Here is a 21,918-nt window from a genome sequence, read left to right as displayed (position 1 = left end):
ATAAATAAATATGAAATTATATACACACGCCATTTATATTCAGGTTTCTGTTCAACTGAGTTATCGATCACGTGATTTGTTGCTGTCCAACGATTGGGTATTTCTTAACTCTCTCCTTACCGATATTTCCAGTATTTTCCCAAAAATGACAGGCTTACCCAGCAGAACAATGGATTTTTAAAACTCAAACAATCTCTCTACAAAACAACTTTATGTTCTTATTAATTAAACAAAGATCATTGTGATGTGCACAAATGGTATCATTAGTATTATGTGCAGAGTTTTAAGAAGTTTACAATGTAAAACCCTACAAACTGTGGAGTGATCCTTGACAATATTGGATGTTTCCACAAGACAAAGAAGAAGAAGGAGAAGAAGAAGAAGAAGAAGAAGAAGAAGAAGAAGAAGAAGAAGAAGAAGAAGAAGAAGAAGAAGAAGAAGAAGAAGAAGAAGAAGAAGAACAAGAACAAGAAGAACAAGAAGAAGAAGAACAAGAAGAAGAAGAAGAACAAGAAGAACAAGAAGAAGAACAAGAAGAAGAAGAACAAGAAGAAGAAGAACAAGAAGAAGAAGAACAAGAAGAATACTCTGAATTAGAAAAACGATATATTGTGTCGTAACAAATGTGACGATTTTGATGTAAGTGGTAAGGAGAGGGTTAATACATAAAAATACGCTGAATTGTTCAAGAAAGTTCCAGGTCTGTGGAGCAATCTGAACAAAATGACCAATGGGGATGATCTACGTTACCTTTACATGTGCTCCAGGTCATTGGTCACGTTGCATGTTGTGCTCCAAGTGACCCATACTGTAAAAACTGTCTACAGTTTTCGAAATATCCAATATCTAAACTGGTTATTTTGTTCAGCTAGATTCATGGGGATGTTTACGACCTTCGTCAACAAAGCAGCGTGTATAGATATTATGCGCTTGGCTAAGAACCTCACAACATTGCCATCCGAAAATATAACAGACCAACACACAACGCTATGTGTAACCTTAAACTTTTATAGTCTGGTTAATACAGTTTAGTGAGAATTATTCATAAACGTGGATGGCAAACATAATACAATAACAAAGACCCGAGTGACGCCAACTTCGTTCTATCTATACAATAATTAAGAAATATAAAGTCCGTGGACAAAATTGCATCATGTGATTGATGACTCGGTCGGACGAAAATCTGAATATAGATAGTTCGAAGATGACGTCACTCGGGCCTTTGTTATTGTTTTTTGCCATCCGCGTTTATGAGTATTGCTGACTGAACTGTATTAACCTGACTATAAACGTTCATGGATACACACAGTTTTGTGTGTTGGTCCGTTATACTTCCGGATGGCAATGTTAAGAGCTTCTTCGCCAAGCACATACTATCTATAGATTGCACCCATTCTAATATTGGATAATTGGAAAACTGTGAAAACATGTTTGTTACGTGGATCGTTTGAAGTGCGTTTTGGAACGTGACCGATGTCTGAAAAACACATGAAAAAAAGGAATAGATTGACCAGCTACAGATCTTTGAATTCCTGACCGATGTCTGAAATACACATGACAACAAGGGATAGATTGTCCCCCTACAGGTCTTTGAATTCCTGACCGATGTCTGAAAAACACATGACAACAAGGGATAGATTGTCCCCCTACAGGTCTTTGAATTCCTGACCGATGTCTGAAAAACACATGACAACAAGGGATAGATTGTTCCCCTACAGGTCTTTGAATTCCTGACCGATGTCTGAAAAACACATGAAAAAGGGATAGATTGGCCAGCTACAGATCTTTGAATTCTTGACCGATATATAGATAAAATGAAGTTGACGTCACTCGGGTCTTTGTTATTGTTTTTGTTTTTTTTGTTTGTTTTTTTTTTGTTTTTGTTTTTTAGCCATCCACGTTTATAACTAATGCTCATTAAATTGTATTAACCAGACAAGAACAAGGTTACACACAGCTTTGTGTGTTGGTCCGTTATACTTCCGAATGGCAATGTTGTGAGCTTCTTAGCCAAGCGCATACTATCTATAACAAAGACCTCTACACACAAAAGGCGGGTGTTGTGGCTTGTTGTTGTTGTTGTCGTTGTTGTTGATGTTGTTGTTGTTGTTTTTGGAGGAGGAGGAGGAGGAGGAGGAGGAATACGGAAAAGGATAGTAATTAGAGGACGAGAGAGAGAGAGAGAGAGAGAGAGAGAGAGAGAGTGTGTGTGAGAGAGAGAGAGTAATGTGTGTATTTGTGTGTGTGTTTGTCTGTGTGTGTGTGTGTTTGTGCGCGAGATAGAAAATGAGAAGAAGAGAAAGAAATAGAGATAAAGAGAATAGGTTATTTTTTAAAAAAAAGAAGACTTTAGATATTGATATCATTGATTACCATTTTGATGTCTATATATCATTATTTTATTAACGTATTCTGATCTATCTATCTATGTATTGTATTTTTTAAATTTCAAACATTGTAAACAAAATGACAAATTACCACGCTTTTGGACAATAAAGATTATATTACTAGGTATGACACTAGCTTTCGGATCGGAAGGTCCTGGGTTCGAGCCTCGCGCTCGGCGCATAGTGGAGTCCTTGGAAAAGGCTCTTTACTCACTTTCTCTCACCGTACTCAGGTGTAAAATGAGTACCTGGCCGTTAACAGCGTTGTCTTTGTCTGAAATATTGTAATATCGCCTAACAGTCGGCATGCCCCGTCCGACATGTTAAATGTTGCTGTTGACCAGGGACCTCTTGTAAAGCGCTTTGAGCACATTTTGTGTATATTGCGCTATATAAAGCTCAATTTTAAATTATTTTTTAAATTTTTTTTACTATTATTTAACCTGCATACCACAACTGGAAATCCCATCGCCCAAACTACCGTGCATTCCCAGTATAGTGTATATTAATCAAAACTTCCCATCTCTACATTGTCAACAAACCATAATCGTTTATTTTAAAGTTTGGCTTCAAATATAGTACTTCAAAATGTATCATTGAAATAACATGGCCAAAAAGTGTTAACTTGTGGACAGGCAATTGGATTCAGTAGTCTGATATCACGCCGCCCGGCAACGGCGGCCATCTTGGTTCAAACAAAGAAAATCATTACTTTATATTCTTCATGCTGGCTAGAACTTTTCATATGTCTTGTGATCAGAATGTGTAAAAGTCAAAACATGATCAAATTTATGGGGTTTTTTTTCATCTGGATACGCTTTTATGCTCGCCGAAGACATATTTCATACGGGCGTCCTCCATTGTTCCGATAGTTTAGAGCCAGTGTTACTAAGTTACCATGCGTCTTTAGGAAGGAAGTGACGTCACGACTGTTGAAGAGTATTAACACCAAATTGTTGTAACACCCGAATGCTGGCGTATCGCTTATAGCTAGCTGTCTTATATTGGGAAGTATGCAAAACGGAGTGTCTATCCGTCCGTAAGGACATATTCTTATAAAGCGTCTATGCGACCTTCAGTGCTTATGCAAATGGTATAGGCGTGAAAGAAACACGCTGAAACTGACACCTTCGTGACCTTTTGTGCACTGGCACAACGTGAAACACTCCAACAATTTCAAACATTTGGTCAAAATTTAAAACATGCAACGGACGCATTTCTGCTGTAAAATGGTATTGTGGTACGACACTCGCTTTCGGATGGAAGGCCCTGGGTTCGAGCCTTGCTCGGCGCATAGTTGAGTCCTTGGAAAAGGCTTTCTATTAATAATGGTATAGATTTATAGTGCGGCAAACATCCCTTCATCAGGAGGGCTCTGGGCGCATAACATAGATTAACTTAATCATTAAGCCCTAACACAGTACACGAACAACACTAATTATACACATAATCAACAGAAAGCCTGTCGGAATAAGAATGTCTTCAATCGACGCTTGAATTCCTCTAGTGAAGACGAAGAACGTATCTCTAGTGGTAGTAAATTCCACAACCTTGGACCAGAATGCTGAAAGGCGCGTTCACCAGCCTTCACTCGACAGCGGGGTGTTTTCAATTTGAGGTCGTTCGTTGATCGAAGCGATCGCTGTGGGTTATACCGTTCAACGAGGTTTGAGAGATATGCTGGTGACGAGCCCTCCAGACATTTGAAAACGATAGTTGAGGATTTATATTTAATCCGCTGGTCCACTGGCAGCCAATGCAGCTGCTGGAGTAATTCACATTCTCTCACCGTACTTAGATGTAAAATGAGTACCTGGCCGTAAACAGCGGTGTCTATGTCTCAAAAACTGTAATACGTATCGTTCTACATGTTAAGTGTTGATGTCGACCAGGGATACTTTGTAAAGCACCTTGAGCACTTTTGTGGATAGTAGATATAACGCTATATACAAGCTTAATTTTTAAATTATAATTATTCCTTATTTGAAATGTCTGCTTTTTGATAAGCGTTTTGTCAAAGTGAGACAGAAAAGATCGTATTATTATTATTTCAATATTATAAAACTTAGCGATAAACATTCGTGGCGTATCATTTCGTGGTGTTATCATTTTATTCCCTCTTTGATGTCTTGTTTTACGACAGATTAACGTGTCAATCTCGGGTAATAACATCAACAAACGTTTATCATTAGAAAGATCTGAATAAGTCTATGATATGAAAGGCGCCAGACAAAATAGGAGAAAAAAATTAAGACAAACAAAACCATCCAAAAAAACAAAACAAAACAAACCCAGTCTACCTTGACTGGAGAATTTTTGAGATGTTTTTTTTTTTTTCTTGCGTTTTACTTTCTTGCTTTGTCTGGTACCTTTCATATAGATAGAACGAAGTTGACGTCACTCGGGTCTTTGTTAATGTTTGGTTTGTTGTTGTTGTTTTTGTTTTTTTTTTGCCAACCAGGTTTATGAGTAATTCTCACTAAACTGTATTATCCAGACTATAAAAGTTCATGGTTACACAGAGTTTTGTGTGTTGGTCCCTTATACTTCCGGATGGCAATGTTGTGAGATTCTTAGCCGAGCGTATAATATTATCTATAGATAGAATGCGCTTGGCCAAGGAGTTCACAACATTGCCATCCGGAAGTATAACGGACCAACACACACATTCTGTGTAACCATGAACTTTTATAGTCTGGTTAATACAGCTTAGTGAGAACAACTCACAAACGCGGATGGCAAAAACAATAACACAGGCCTGAGTGACGTCATCTGCATACTATCTATACACTGGTTCAGATCTTTATCTTACACGAATGCATGTCCCTTAGTTTCTTAATATGATTACAAACATGGCAATGAATACACTATGTGTCCCCTCCCCCCCCCCCTCCCTCCCCTTCCCCTCCCCTCCCCCCTCCCTCCCCTTCTCCTCCCCATTTATCATCTGCAGTAAAAATAAGGAATGAATAATAGATTTTAAAAAATGAAGAACAGTTATTTTGTTTTGTTTTGTATTCTTATTCAGAGAAGATAAGTTAAATGAGAATTGGACAAAGAACAAGTTGAAAGGTCAATGTTGAATCTAAGGTTTGTATATGTTTTAAATCAAGTGATTCGATGGTTGGCGGATCAAAACTCTGAAGTCGACATACCGGCTTTGCGCACCATGTTTTATTTAATTTTGGGCGGATCAGATCTCTGATGTCACGTGATGTCTTTAGAGGTCTGAGCTTATTTATTAATTTGGGGCAGATCAGACGGATCCGCCCAAAATTAAATAAAACATGTTGGGCAAATCTCGTATAGATAGTTCGAATATGACGTCACTCAGGCATTTGTTATTGTTTTTGCCATCCGCGTTTGTGAGTTGTTCTCACTAAACTGTATTAACCAGACTATAAAAGTTCATGGTTACACAGAGTTTTGTGTGTTGGTCCGTTATACTTCCGGATGGCAATGTTGTGAACTCCTTGGCCAAGCGCATTCGAATATGACGTCACTCAGGTCTTTGTTTTTGTTTTTTGCCATCCGCATTTATGAGTAATGCTCACTGAACTGTATTAACCCGACTATAAACGTTCATGGATACTTCCGGATGACAATGTTATGAACTTCTTAGCCAATCGCATACTATCTATATAGACTTCACAGGTTTGATTCGTCGACCATCAATATGTACGATGCTACTGGAAGGTTTGGACGGTAAAATGTAATTTAAGGAGTTAAAGAATTGAATTTTTATACAGCGCATTATCCACTTTGCGAGCTCAAAACACTTTTCAAAGGATCCCAAGTCAATAGCAAGACTTAACGTTTAGGAGGAGACACGATGCCTGCTAGGCGAGATTACAATTTTGTCCGACTAAGACAACGGTTTTAATGACCAGGTACTCATTTTACACATAAGTATGGTGAGATAATGTGGATAAAGAGTCTTTTGATATTGGGGGCGGGGGTTGATCTGTTTGTTTGTTTTAGTTTTTCGATTATTTTTGTTTTGTTTCGATTCATTATATTCATGACGATGGTGATGAAGGTGAGGATGATGCATGATGATGTTGATGATGATGATGATGATGATGATGATGATGATGATGATGATGATGATGATGATGATGATGATGTTGATGATGATGATGATGATGATGATGATGATGATGATGATGATGATGATGATGATGATGATTATAATGATGTTGATGATGATGATGATGATGATGATGATGATGATGATGATGATGATGATGATTACGATGTCGATAATTATGTTGATAAGTATAATAAAAAAAGAACATAACATACCTTAAATCAATTAAATATTTCAGCTACAGCAAGCATGGCAGTGTTGGATATACATAAGGTTACACATCGAGATAACACATGTGTTCCAACACACAACGTCTCATGCCTCACAGTGTGATGAAAATGTCACAACAAATAAATACACGGCGAGGGAATCCAAATCCTCTCACAGTCACAGCACAGCAGATGGAGCAACGGCACGACACGGGCAGATCTAAACAAATTTCATAACAAATGAAAGTGATAATATATTATATGACTTCTCATTATAGATAGTATGCGCTTGGCTAGGAAGTTCACAACATTGCCATCCGGAAGAATAACGGGCCAACACGCAAAACTGTGTGTCACCTTGGACTTGTATCATCTGGTTAAAACAGTTTAGTGAGAATTACTCATAAACGTGGATGACAAAAAGCAATAACAAAGACCTGAGTGTTGTCAACTTCATACTTTCTACAGTTAGTATGAAGTTGACGTCACTCGGGTATTAGTTATTGCTTTTTGTCATCCACGTTTATGAGTAATTCTCACTAAACTGTATTAACCAGACTATAAAAGTTCATGGTAACACATAGTGTTTTATGTTGGTCAATTATAGATAGTATGCGTTTGTCTAGGACGCTCATAACATTGCCATCCGGAAGTATAACGGACCAACATACAAAACTGTGTGTATCCATGAACGTTTATAGTCAGGTTAATATTTATTATACACTCCGGAGGGCAGTGTTGTGAGTTTCTTAGCCAAGTGCATACTATCTATATCAATTAGACTATAAACGTAGATTACACATAGTTGTGTATGTTGGTACTATTCATCAGGATGGCGAATGTTGTGAGTATTTTAGACAGCCATGACTTTCGTATCGCATGCTCATGGAATGAGACCGTTGCCTTCGTAAAGTTATGGCCTGACATTGACCAAAAAATGATGTCAAAATGCCAGTCCTTTGCCACAAAAGAAAACAAATCGTGAGTTGTATTCAATAGTCCAACCAATGAAATGACTTGTTTCCATGAGCTCTACTAACGACAACTCACCAGGCGGTGCAAAAACCAAATAATGACGTCAAACTGCCAGTCCTTTTGGATTTCAGTATCAGGCTAATACATAACGATGGCGACGATGATACCGACCAATCAATGACGTCACAAATGACGACGATGATCACCAAACGAAAGTAAAGAGTGAGTTGTTGTTAGAAGTGCTCATCAAGTAAACAAATGATTCCATAGGTTGTGCTATTGATTACAACTCACAATTAACTTGTTTTCCCCGTAATCTTTGTCTTCTATTATGACGATTTTAAAAAATTTTTTGATTAGAATCAGGTCATGAGTTTGCGAAGGCTGCTCGTAGCCATCGTAAACATATATAGATAGTTCGAAGATGACGACACTCAAGCCTTTTGTTATTGTAATTTGCCATCCGCGTTTGTGTGCGATTCTCACTAAACTGAATCAACCACACTATAAAAGTTCATGGTTACACACAGTTTTCTGTGTTGGTCCGCTATACTCCCGGATGGCAATGTTATGAGCTTCTTAGCCAAGCGCATACTATCTATAGCCTGACACTGGAACCGTAGTTAGATATCATAAAGTTATAGCCTGACACTGAAACCCAAAAAAAAAAAACTGGCATTTTGACGTCATTATTTGGTTTTTGAACCGCCTAGTGAGTTGCCGTTAGTAGAGCTCATGGAAACAAGTGGTCCCATTGGTTGAACTATTGAATACAACTCACGATTTGTTTTCTTTTGTGGCCAAAGACTGGCATTTTGACGACATTTTCTGGTCAGTGTCAGGCTATAAGGTAACGATGGCGACGCTGATACTGACCATAAAGTGACGTCAAAATGCCAGTCTTTTGCCCCAAAAGAAAACAAATCGTGAGTTGTATTCAATAGTTCAACCAATGAAATAACTTGTTTCCTTGAGCTCTACTGACGACAACTCACTAGACGCTACACAAACCTAAAAATGACGTCAAACTGCCAGTCCTAGATGGTTCTAGTGTCAGGCTATATGTTAACGATGGCTACGCAAGAACCGTGGCCTTCGTAAAGTTATGGCCTGAGACTGACCAAAAAATGACGTCAAAATGCCAGTCTTTTGCCACAAAAGAAAACAAATCGTGAGTTGTATTCAATAGTTCAACCAATGAAATAACTTGTTTCCATGAGCTCTACTAACGACAACTCACCAGGCGATGCAAAAACAAAATAATTACGTCAAACTGCCAGTCCTTTTGGATTTCAGTGTCAGGCTATAACATAACGATGGCTACGATAGAACCCACTTGGACTTATAGCTTGACGCTTAGGTTTGTTAGTAGAGCTCAAGGAAACAAGTAAACCCATTTGGTTGAACTATTTATACAACTCACGATTTATTTTATTTTGTGGCCAAAGACGTGTCTTTTGGTGTCATATTTTAGTCAGTGTCAGGCTATACGTTGACGATGGCTGCTCCGCACAGCTTAATTTAAAAATGATCACAGTTTTATCACCACAGACACGACAACAATTCTAAACATTTGGATTTCCAAACACTTTACGTCACAAACAGCGAATCCACGCGACGTTAAAACTTTCTCTTTCTCTGTCTGTTTCGTTCCAGGCAAAAACAAACAAACAACAACAATAATCCGGCTTCTGTTGCAACAGCTGATTCGGATAATCCTCCGTGGAGTGAGAGATGAAAGGAGAAGCGGAAGAAGAAGAAGAAGAAAATAGAATGAGAAAGACTGATGGAGAAGAGATAGATAAATATGAAATAAGCTTAAATAAGCCAGTAAGTAACGGAGAAGAAGACAAAAGAAGAATGTGAGAGAAGAAAAATGTTTGTTGAGTTTTGACTACGATGAGGAGAGAGAAAAACGAATGATTGAATGAATGAATATTTCTCGTTGACGGGTGTCTTGTGTTCAAGGGTTGTGAATGGCGGTATGCAATGAACCGCTTTAATGGGATTCTTAGCGCGGTGATAACAAGCTAAAAATCACTCAATTATCCGATGTACTCTTCTACGTGGTGTGAACACGTGGACATGGATATCCGTCAGTTTTTGTTTTTGTTTTTGTTTTTGTTTTTTTGTTCTTTGATTGATTTTTTTGGTCAGTTTGCTAGTTTGGTTTTTGTCAATTTGTTTGTGACTTTGGAATGGCTTACATTCGAATCACGAGTTCACAAACAATATAATTTGTTGTGTATGACTCTCTGTGTGTGTATGTGTTTGTGTGTGAGTGTGCTAGTGTGCATGTGTGTGTATATGTGTGTGTGAGTGTCCTTGTGTGCATGTGTGTGTATATGTGTGTATATGCGTGTGTGTGAGTGTGCTTGTGTGCATGTGTGTATATTATTATTATTATTATTATTATTATTATTATTATTATTATTATTATTATTATTATTATTATTATATGTGTGTATGTATATGTGTGTGTGAGTGTGCTTGTGTGCATGTGTGTATATGTGTGTGTATGTGTGTGTGTTTGTGTGTGAGTGTGCTTGTGTGCATGTGTGTATATGTGTCTGTGGGTGTGTGTGTGTTTGCGTGTGAGTGTGCTTGTGTGCATGTGTGTATATATGTTTGTGTGTGTGTGTGTGTTTGTGTGTGAGTGTGGTTGTGTGCATGTGTGTGTATATATGTGTGTGTATATATGTGTGCATGTGTGTGTATATATGTCTGTGTGTGTGTTTGTGTGTGAGTGTGGTTGTGTGCATGTGTGTGTACATATGTGTGTATATATGTGTGTGTATGTGTGTGTGTGTGTTTTTACGACGCTTGTGACACTCAAAGGCCGTGTCAGCGAAAGAAAAAGACGAACGAAATGTGGAAAAAATTATAGATTATCAGATAAAATAACAAAAGGTGGAAATGATGCTGGAGACCGATATCCACGGAGATGTGGCATTCGTTCAATCACCATGGCAACCTTGCAAAATTCTGGAAAAGCTGAAAGAAGAAAAAGGTAAAATAGTATGAGTAAAGGTAAAACAAAGGGAACTAATTCATGCGCGGAAAAGAAGCAAATGTCAAAGTCAATGCATCTCCATCACTATGTCTCAGTTGGGACCAACTAGAATTTCCTAACTGAATAAAAAGAAAAGAAGACACTCAGACACATAGAAAACAATCTAAAATAAAGATTGGATAATAAAACTGTTCATTCTAGATGGAAGGATTGAAACAGGGAAAAAACAATGTAATAGGCTATTCAGTAACTTTCTTTTTAATGAGCTATACATTTGACTATCGCCTTGTCGGTCAAAGATCCTAGCTAGGCCAAACGCAAAACCAAATAATATCATTCCGGGATAAGGGAATAGAAGACACAGAATGATTGACCTCCATGAACCCTATTGGGAGGTCAAAAGTCCTTATCACGTGTTGATGAATTCTCCCTTTTCTCTCTCTCTTTCTCTCTATCTCTCTCTCTCTGTCTCTCTCTCTCTCTCTCTCTCTCTTTCATTCGTTCTTTCTCTTTCTCTATCTTTCTCTCTCTCTCTCTTTCTCTCTCTCTCGTTCTCTCTCTCTCTCTCTCTCTCTCTCTCTCTCTCTCTCTCTCTCTCTCTCTCTCTCTCCGTTCAATTCCAGCCTCAGACTTCGTAGGATTCAAGAGTTATATCTACCCACAAATGTCTGTCTGTCTCTCTCTCTCTCTCTCTCTCTCTCTCTCTCTCTCTCTCTCTCTCTCTCTCTCTCTCTCTCTCTCTCTCTCTCTGATTCTTTCTGTTCACCAGGTGACTTTCTAGTGAAATCCCTCAGCTGGGTCAGCAAGGAACTTCATTATTGTCTGCCCCCAGGACCATTACATGTTACTGCCTGTATATCATGTTTACGTTGGATTTTGCCGCTCACCGCCAGAAACTTGTACTTTCCCTTTTAGTGTCAGGTACTCATTTTTATAGATAGATCCAAGTTGACGTCACTCAAGTCTTTGTTATTGTTTTTTTTTTTTTTTTTTTTGCCATCCGCGTTTATTAGTAGTTCTCACTAAACTGTATTAACCAAACTATAAACGATCATGATTACACATAGTTTTGTGTGTTGGTCCGTTATACTTCCGGATGCCAGTGTTGTGAGCTTCTTAGCCAAGCGCATACTATCTATACGATGAGGGAATGTAAGTAAAGAGCGGGATTTAAACTCAGTACTCATGATCTAGATGCGAGTGTCTTACAACTGAACCATATAGTCGCACAGCTTTAATTATAATAAGCCCCGCATTGCCTCCTGTTATCAGACCTGCACGTAAGTGAACGCGGATAATAAGATAATAAGCGGTATTCGCATAAATGGTAAAGTCTGATCTATTTCCCAAGATGGCGATTTCGTGGTTCATTCATGCGTGGCATTTAGTCGTATCGTGGTGTGGGGAACGGTTTGGCGGCGGCGAGCTGACACAATGCGACCTAAATCTATAGTCTGACATAGAAAGTTTATACAACAGTCTCTCTCTCTCTCTCTCTCTCTCTCTCTCTCTCTCTCTCTCTGACTCTCTCTCTCTCTCTGACTCTCTCTCTCTGTGTCTCTCTTTGTCTCCCCCTCTGTCTCTCTCTGTCTCTACCTCTGTCTCTTTCTGTCTCCCTGTGTGTGTATCTCTCAGCGTCCCTCTGTGTCTCTCTCTCTGTTTCTCTCTCAGTCTCTCTCTGTCTCTCTATGTATCTCTGCCTCTCTTTGTCTCTCTTTATCTCTCTCTGTCTTTATCTCTCTGACTCTCTGTCTCTCTCTGCCTCTCTCTCTCTTTCTCTATCTCTATCTCTCTCTCTCTTTGTCTGATTCTCTCTTTCTCTCTTTCCGGATCTCATTTCCGTTCTCTCTCACTCTCTCTATCTCTCTCACTCTCTCTAGCATTATCTCCATCTCTTTATATCTCTCCCTGTATCTCACTATTTCTCTGTATATCTCTCTTCCAGCTCTCTCGTTCTGACTATCTCTCTCGCGCTGTCTCTCTCTCTCTCTCTCTCTCTCTCTCTATATATATATATATATATATATATATATATATATATATATATATATATATATATATATTTTTTTTTTTTTTTTTTTTTTTTTTTTTTTTTTAATTGGATTTCTACAGAAAAAAATCCCCAAAAAAACCAACAGAATTATGACAGCGAGGAATGTATGAAGATTTGTAATGTTTAAATAGTGAAAGGGGATCCGTCGATGAAAGATTTAACCGTGTTGTTTAGGGCAATGTTCTTCTTTTTTTTTTTTTTTTTTTTTTTTTGGCTGGGGTGGGGGGGGGGGGGGGCAGGAGACTTTTATCGACCTGGGTTGGCGAATTTTTCGCCAAGTAACATTCCACAGAATTCCTTTCTCTTCTTTACCTACTAGCTATTCGGTCTGTGTTATTGGGTTGTTTGTTTGGTTTTTTTTTTGCCATCCGTGCTTATGAGTAATTCTCACTAAACTGTATTAGCACTATAAACGTTCAAGGTTACATATAGATAGAATGAAGATGACGTCACTCAAGCCTTTGTTATTGTATTTTGCCATCCGTGTTTGTTGAGTGATTCTCACTAAACTGTATTAACCAGACTATAAAAGTTCATGGTGACACATAGTTTTATGTGTTGGTCCGTTACACTTCCGGATGGCAATGTTATGAGCTTCTTAGCCAAGCGCATACTATCTATAGTTTTGCGCGTTGGTCCGTTATACTTCCGGGTGGCAATGTTGTGAGATTCTTATCCAAGCGCATACTATCTATATCAATTGCCCATTGGGATATGCATGGGTGTTAACTGCTATAAGGAGAAAAGTGAGCGGAGCAGGCACTGATGCTGACAACAACAAGAAATGAAGTGAGTAGGAAAGTGCTTGAAGACAATAAAGAATAAAAAGTTCGCGGGAATGGGGGCTCGAACCCACGCCCTTCCTGGTACGACAACTCCGCCTGGCTGGGAGAGCGTAGCTCTATAGACGAAGTCATCGGAGGGCGAGCGACCATCTCTAGGCCAGGCTGAGTTGTCGTACCAGTAAAGTACCCAGTACGGGTACGTGCGGGGTGGGGGGGGGGGGGGGGGGGGGGGGGGGGGGGAGTGGAGTCATAAATGAATCCCGACGGTATTCGACTACCAGCCTAGAATTAACCGGTAGATAACCACGCCTCTCGGACAATCGTCATAATGTAAACAATGGCAGTGATTGGCAGACACAGCAAACTCCACAGGTTTTACTATCGATGGTATGTGTTAAGTAAAATACCCACTGTTCTACCGCTTGATCAGTAAAATCAGCACAGAAAACTATGTGTAAACTTAAACGTTTTTAATATGATCGAGAAAACCATGTGATAACTCGTCACCCATTTGTCAATATAAAGACAATAACAACGATCAGATGGAGGTCGAATTAGTTCACGTTCCAACTATGTTTGTTCGAGCACGTGTGAAGGGGTGTCACAAATTCCATGTTTTCATTGGTGAAAAATCTACTGGTTAATTGTCGTTGGACTACGGGGTCACATTCAGGTTGACGTGAATTTTCCATAAATTTTCCACTCACAGAATGGATGAAATTGACGTCACTCTGATTTCAGACTTTTATTTGGGTGATTAGATCTCACTAGATTCAATCAACTCAATTATCAACTGTAAGGGTTGCACAGAGTTTTAACAGTTGAGATAGCATTGATCATGTGGGTAGAACTGGTGAGTATTTTTCTTTAAACGAATATCATCAATATAACACCTATTTTTATTTCTTTGATTTGTGGGTCACATTTAGACAATTCGTATAATGAGCTTTTATATAGCTCAATATCCACTAAACCTGCTCAAAGCGCTTTACAAATTGTCCCCGATTAACAGCAACACGTACCGTATGAAAAGAGACATGGCGTCTGTTAGGCGATATTAAAATTTTCCCCGACAGAGACAACGCTGTTAATGGCCAGGTACTTATTATGCAGCTGAGTACGGTCAGAAAATGTGAGTAAAGAGTCTTTTCTAATCTCTCAACTATGCACCGAGCGAGACTCAAACACAGTATCTTCCGATCCAAAAGCGAGTGTCATACCACAAGACATCAATTCTGCAGAATAATGAGCTTAAAAAATGATATAATTAACATTTCTTTTCCATTCCTAGTTTTGACAGTTGCCGCCGGTAGATAGTATGCGCTTGGCTAAGAAGCTCACAACATTGCCATCCGGAAGTATAACGGACCAACACACAAAAATATGTGTAGTTTTTAACGTTTATAGTCTGGTAAATACAATTCAATGAGAATTACTCATAAACGCGGATGGCAAACCCCCCCCCCCCCAAAAAAAAACAACAACAAAACCCCGAGTGACGTCAACTTCATTCTATCGATACCTGCAATCATGTGAATGTTTTCCTGACCAAAAGCCACCGACGCCACTGATCAGGATCACTGGTATAATTGAAACAAGTGAACCGTGACGCGAAGAACGGGAACGACTCTTTTCTTTGATGTTCTCGGACTCTCTCTCCCTCTCTCTCTCTCTCTCTCTCTCTCTCTCTCTCTCTCTCTCTCTGACACACACACACACACACAAACACACACACACTGGACATAAGACGCCTTACACATTCCAGTGTGATATTGTGATTAAGGTTGGGCGAAATGTCAAGTTAGTAACCGGTTATCTAGTTATTTATCTGGACCCGGAAATCTAGATCCGGTTTTTAACCTGTCTCCGCCTCGACTCGTAGCCTTCCTAAACTTGAAGCCTGGCACAGACCAAATAACTCCATAATAACAGATATCAGCGCGACGACCCCTCAAAGGCATTTGCACGTTTGTCGTATTCAATACACAGCTATGTGGTCTAGTGGTATGACACTCGCTTTCGGATCGAAAGGTTCTGGGTTCGAGCCTCGCGCTCGGCGCATAGTTTGGTCCTTGGAAAAGACTCTTTACGCACATTCTCTCACCGTACTCAGGTGTAAAATGAGTACCTTGCCGTTGTCTCTGTCCGAAAAAAAAATCGTAACATCGCCTATCAGGAGTCATGTCCCGTCCTAAATGTTAAATGTTGCTGTTGGCCAGGGATCCCTTGTAAAGCGATTTGAGCACATTTAGTGGATATTGCGCTATATAAGAAATTCACGTTACACACCACCTTTGTTATAGTTTTTAGACAGCCATTTTGGTGATTTTAATTCACAAAATTTGATCAGTCTGACTATAAACGTTTAAATTTACACACAGTTTTTTTTTTTTTTTTTTTTTTTTATTTATACCGGGCTGGCGGATTTTTATTAACTTAAACGTACAATACCAATAGTGCAACCAATGGAATCATCTTGGGCACTATTATTTCCAGCGTATTGAAAAAAAATCAGAACGGCACGAGGGAGACGAAGGAAGTCCTGGGTAAGATTGTGGAGGCAACAACTAACTGGGAAAAAGATAATCGACTGCTCGGTAATGGCCTTGAGCGTGAATAATGGCGTTCCATGACATTCAACTTCTGTAGGGAGACAGAACTCCGGTGAGGTAATGTACTGGCCCTTAAGCGTGAATAATGGCGTTCCATTGCATTTAACTTCTGTAGGGAGACGGAACTCCGGTAAGGGAAGGTAATTGAAAAGATAATCTTTGATAGTGATTGTAATCTTATATAGATAGAATGCGCTTGGCTAAGAAGCTCATATCATTGCCATCCGGAAGTATAACGGACCAACACAGAAAACTATGTGTATTCATGAACGTTTATAGTCAGGTTAATACAGTTCAGTGAGCATTACTCATAAACGCGGATGGCAAAAAACAATAACAAAGACCTGAGTGACGTCATCTTCGAACTATCTATTGTAGGTAGGTAATTTCTTTGGCCAGTGTCAGACCTTAACGCTGAGGCTCGGAGAATTTAGGTGAAAACTAGTTATCTAGATAACATAAACTAAGTCATTTACATAATAACCAGTTACTACAGAAAGCAGGTCGATGCCCTGCATGCTTTGGTTGTCTAGAATCAAGGGAGTTCCAGGGAAGTCATCAACTGGAATTGACCCAGAAATATCCGTCATCTGGATACAATGTATCGATACGCAAATCGTTTGTAGCCTGCTTGATATCATTTAGTGAAAATTGCTCATAAAAATGGCTGTCTAAAGATAATAATAAAGAGCTGAGTGCCGTCAATTGGCTTCAGCAGTCATGACGTCACTTCCCTTGTATTGACGCATATTAACTTAGAAACTGGCTCTAAACTATCGGAACAATGGCGGACGCCCTTATGAAATATTTCTCCGACGAGCATAAAAGTGTATCCAGAGGAGAAAAACATTATAAATATGATCATGTTTTGACTTTTATACATTCTGATCACAAGACATATGAAAAGTTCTTGTCGGCATGAAGAATAAAAAGTACCGATTTTCTTTGTTTAGAACCAAGCTGTCCACCGTTGCTGGGCGACGTGACATCAGACTATTGAATCCATGTTTGTTCCATCTTCCAACAGTGGAATCATTTATTTCAATGAGAACTACTAACGATAACTTTTTTATCACTTTCTTTTGACACACCCCGATGATACCATGAGTCACAAATGTGACCCAACGACCCAAAAAGGTACTACGTTGAGGGGGGGGGGGGGGGGATGAAAATCCCTTTATTCATCCATAGGGGAAATTTGACTCTAGGGTCTCTTCCAAGGAAAGACTAGAATAACCCAGGTGTTAGAGCGCCGCAAATTGAGCTAGGGCAAGGTGACCTGCTAAAGGCTACACAGAGCAGCATCCGGTGATCGAACTCGGTACGACTGTGGGTTCCATTCGTATGCCTGCTTGGTTATAGTACAGGGCTCTTTCCGCAGGGTACGGCCAACCAACCCAGCGCCACTGTATGGTCCTGCTCTGGACATCCGTTTGCTGCAACTCGAACCAACACCAAATTGACAGATGGGCGAGAGAGAGAATCAAACAAACATGTGGTTTAGTGGTATGACACTCGCTTTCGGATCGGAAGGTCATGGTTCGAGCCTCGCTCGGCGTATAATTGAGTCCTCGGAGAAGACTCTTTACTCACATTCTCTCACCAAACTCATTTGTAAAATGAGTACCTGGCCGTTTACAGTATTTTCTCTGTCCGAAAAAAATGTAATATTGTTTAACAGCCGTCATGTACCGTCCTTCATGTTAATGTTGCTGTTAGCCAGGGACCCCTTGTAAAGCGCTTTGAGCACGTTTAATGGATATTGTGCTATATAAAATCTCATTTAAATAAACTACAAAAACATCACGTTTTAAATTAAAGATTTAAATTTCCAAGCACATACCAGACGGCACAGAATTTAATTGAGAGGTTATTTTTTAAAATATAGAATTGTAAACCATAAAGTTGACATAAAAGACTCAGCCATAGGGTAGAGATAGTCCAATATTGATACAGGGAAATCATTCACACCGTTACAGACCAATGCTTTGCTTTTTTATGACTTGTTTCGTAAGCAATAAAAACGTTTTCAGTTCTCATGTTTTATAGTCTGTGTGTTCTGACGCTTACCTAGGCTTAAACAAATTTGATACATCCCGTTCACGCATAACCCGGTCAATATTAACATAAACATTACAAAGAACTTCCTCCGCCAATTCCCCCCCTTCCCCCCTTCACCCCCCGCCCCTCCCCTTCCCCCCCCCCTCCCCCCCTCCCCACCTCCTTTTAAAATATCTGTCTGCCAGTTCGCCTATATATATGTATATCTTTATTTCTGTGTGTGAGAGAGAGAGAGAGAGAGAGGATGAGAGAGAGAGAGAGGTAGAGAGAGAGAGAGAAAGAGAGACAGAGAGAGAGAGAGAGAGAGAGAGAGAGCGTGTGTGTGTATATTATCTGTTTTGTTTTGTTTTTAAATCTCTTTCCTTTCTGTTTACTTTGATCTCTTCCTGTCTGACTCTCTGTCTGTTTATACAACCTCTCTCTCTATCTATCTCTCTCTTTCTCTCTCTCTCTCTCTCTCTCTCTCTCTCTCTCTCTCTCTCTCTCTTTCTCTATCTTCCCCCCCCCCCTCCCCCCTTCTCTCTCTCCAACCTGGTTCGATTTCATTAACATCTTAGAAACTATAATTTAGATATGCCCCGAATTCAGACATTTGACAACAGGCGTATGCAGAGCATTCTTTGAGATTTATGGAAAGACCCTAAGACCACAGAGTATAATATTTACATTCTCAAACTGAACACTTGGCAGGCCTCAAGAAACCTTTATCGGCTATAAGATTCAATAGTCTGATGTCACGTCCGTCCAGCAACCAGCAGCTTGGTTCTAAGCAAAGAAAATCTGTACTTTTTATTCTTTGTGCAGGATAGAACGTTTTCACGTGTCATGTGATCAGAATGTGTAAAATTCAAAACATGATCAGATTTGTAATGTTTTTCTCGAGCTCTGGATACACTTTTATCACCCACGGAGAAGTGTTTCATAAGGGCGGTGATGGAGATAATGGCGTCCGCCATTGTTCCGATAGTTTAGAACCAGTTACTATGGGTCATTACGAGGGAAGTGACGTCACGACTGTTGGTAAAGATAAAACTGGACGACCACCAAACTCCATCACCGCTCTTTGACGTCCTGTAATTCGTAGCATCTGCCTATCTGTGACCCAACGTCTCATAACGGTATTATGTCGGGATGAACCAGGTGCCATAAAGTCAAATTCTAGTCAAACTGGCCATAAAATATGAATTATTGGTTTTGAGCATTCTAAAATATGATATTCATTCTCCTCTATAAAACATATACATTCAACGCAAGTGTCATAATACTGGCTACAAATTCAATTTTCAGCAACTTAATCATTCCGACTTAATACCGTTTTGAGACAAGGGGCACGTATATCCTGCTATAAAAATAGCTATGCTAACGAAAGAGTGAAAATGGAGAGGCTTCGTATGGGAACAAAACAGTCAATGGACGTTTCGGGTACAAAGCCTTCGTCAGCACAACAGTACACAAATAAGGGTTTGTACCCGAAACGTCCAATGACTGGTCTGTTCCCATACGAAGCCTCTCTATTTTCACTCTTTCGTTAGTATTTTACGATCACCGGCTTCAGGCAGCCCTTACCGTTTTCTAAAAATAGCTATGCCACCCTGTGTTTCAATATGTAACCTATTTATTGTTTGTCACTCGGACGACTGGGTACACAAAACTGAACAAGTGTGTATGAAAGGTGCCAGACAAAGCAATAAAGAACAATACAAGAAAACATTTAAAAATCCTAAAAAAAATCAGTCAACGCCGACTGGGGATCGAACCTCAGACCATGTGATTACCGGTAAGACGTGCTACCATTACACGAGGTTGACTGATTTTTTGGGAAGGTTTTTTTTTTCATGGATTTTTCTTTCTTGCTTTCTCTTGCACATTAAAAAAAAATTGTGTTCTTATATAGGGCAATATCCACTAAACGTGCTCAAAGCGCTTTGCAAGGGGTCCCTGGTTAACAGCAACATTTAGGACGGGACATGACGCCTGTTAGGAGATATTACAATTTTTCGGACAAAGACAACGCTGTAAACGGCCAGGTACTCATTTTACACCTGAGTACGGTGAGAGAATGTGAGTAAAGAGCCATTTCCAAGGACTCAACTATCCGCCGAGCGCGAGGCTCGAACCCAGGACCTTCCGATCCGAAGGCGAGTGTCATACCACTAGACCACATAGCCGCACATTTCATACACACTTGTTCAGTTATTTATCTTACACCGGTGTCTGCTCCTTAATTTCTAACTGATTACAAACACACTTCCAAGGAATTAGGAACCAGAAAATTTGAAGCTATGACGTCACGACTTGACTTCTCTTTTGATTGAAAATATTAAATACAAATCACAGTTTGTTTTCTATTGGTCTGTATAGATGCTGAGCGCTTGGCTAAGAAACTTACCACATTGCCATCCGGAAATATAACGGACCAACACACAAAACTGTGTATAGATAGTTCGAAGATGACGTCACTCAGGTCTTTGTTATTGTTTTTTGCCATCCGCGTTTATAAGTAATGCTCACTGAACTGTATTAACCCGACTATAAACGTTCATGGATACACACAGTTTGTGTGTTGGTCCGTTATACTTCCGGATGGCAATATTATGAGCTTATTAGCCAAGCGCATACTATCTATAACTTTAAACGTTTATTGTCTGGTATTACAGTTTATTGTGACTTACTCATAAACATGGATGCAAAAAAAAAAAAAAAACAATAACAAAGACATGGAGTTGTCTTCATGAACGGGCTACCGCGTCGGCTCTGACTATCTCTGTCTTTAGTCAAGCACTTGAAAAAATCGTATTTCATGTGAGCTGACTAAGCAAGACCCAGACACGGCACCTTAATAATAATAATAATAATAATAATAATAATAATAATAATAATAATAATAATAATAATAATAATAATAATAATAATAATAATACACATTTATACAGCGCTCATTCTCGTGTAAAACACAAGCTCTGTGCACTTTACAATATAAATTATCAATTTTAAGTGAATAAAAAAATTATAATAAGTCATAGCCTAATCAAGGATTCATAGAGTCAATAAAAACAAATACAGTAAAAATGTGTCTTGAGATTCTTTTTAAAGGTAGGTAAAGACTTACACTCCCTCAGACCACGTGGTAGTTCATTCCAAATCTTGGGGCCGAAACAAGGAAACGACCTTAGGGATAAGTTTGGCCAAATTGTACTCATTTCCTGAGGCAGGACTTCAATAGCTTAGACTGAGATTAGTTACTAGGTTACGTCATAGTGTCAACAATATACAATATATATAAGGGGCAGCGTGGCTTGGCGGTACGGTCTTTGCTTCGTACCCAAAAGGTATCGAGTTCGATCACCCGGCTCGTTGTGTGACCTTGAGCAAGTCACCAAGCCCTAGCTCACTTTGCGGTTCTGCACTGCGGCTGACGCCTGGGTTATTCCAGTCTTCCCTTGGAATAGACACTAAAGACAAATTTCCCCTTGGGGATGAATAAAGGGAATTTTATTTCTTTAGTTATTTAATATAGATGCTATTTTTAGATGAGAGAGCTTCGATTCGGAAAGAAAATACGTAGGTTACGAATGACAGAGGCAAAAAATGTCCCGTCACTATTGAAAAAATGGCTTTAAAAAACTATGAAATAAGTTGAGATCGTGGAAAGTACACCTTTCTGTGAGCAAAACACTAAAAAAACAGGCTGAATCTAATCGGCCTGTGAGTTGTGAGTGACTGGAGACTCGAA

General features: G+C 39.4%; 1 protein-coding gene across 1 annotated transcript in view; it reads right to left on the bottom strand.

The window, feature by feature from the left end:
• Positions 1-9,586, bottom strand: part of LOC144978862 (extracellular serine/threonine protein kinase four-jointed-like) — a 38,827-nt gene extending 29,241 nt beyond the window's left edge. The window contains exons 1-2 of the mRNA XM_078925443.1: positions 9,256-9,586; positions 6,693-6,906 (exon numbers count right to left, since the gene is read on the bottom strand). The gene's annotated coding sequence lies outside the window, so the exon portion shown is untranslated. The remainder of the gene's footprint in view (positions 1-6,692; positions 6,907-9,255) is intronic.
• Between the last annotated feature and the right edge of the window lie 12,332 nt (positions 9,587-21,918).

The sequence above is a fragment of the Berghia stephanieae genome, chromosome 8 (assembly GCF_034508935.2).
Source record: "Berghia stephanieae isolate SIO BIC M18660-M18661 chromosome 8, UCSD_Bste_1.3, whole genome shotgun sequence".
In the NCBI taxonomy this organism is placed as follows: domain Eukaryota; kingdom Metazoa; phylum Mollusca; class Gastropoda; order Nudibranchia; family Aeolidiidae; genus Berghia; species Berghia stephanieae.
This window is presented reverse-complemented; position numbering and strand designations above follow the sequence as displayed.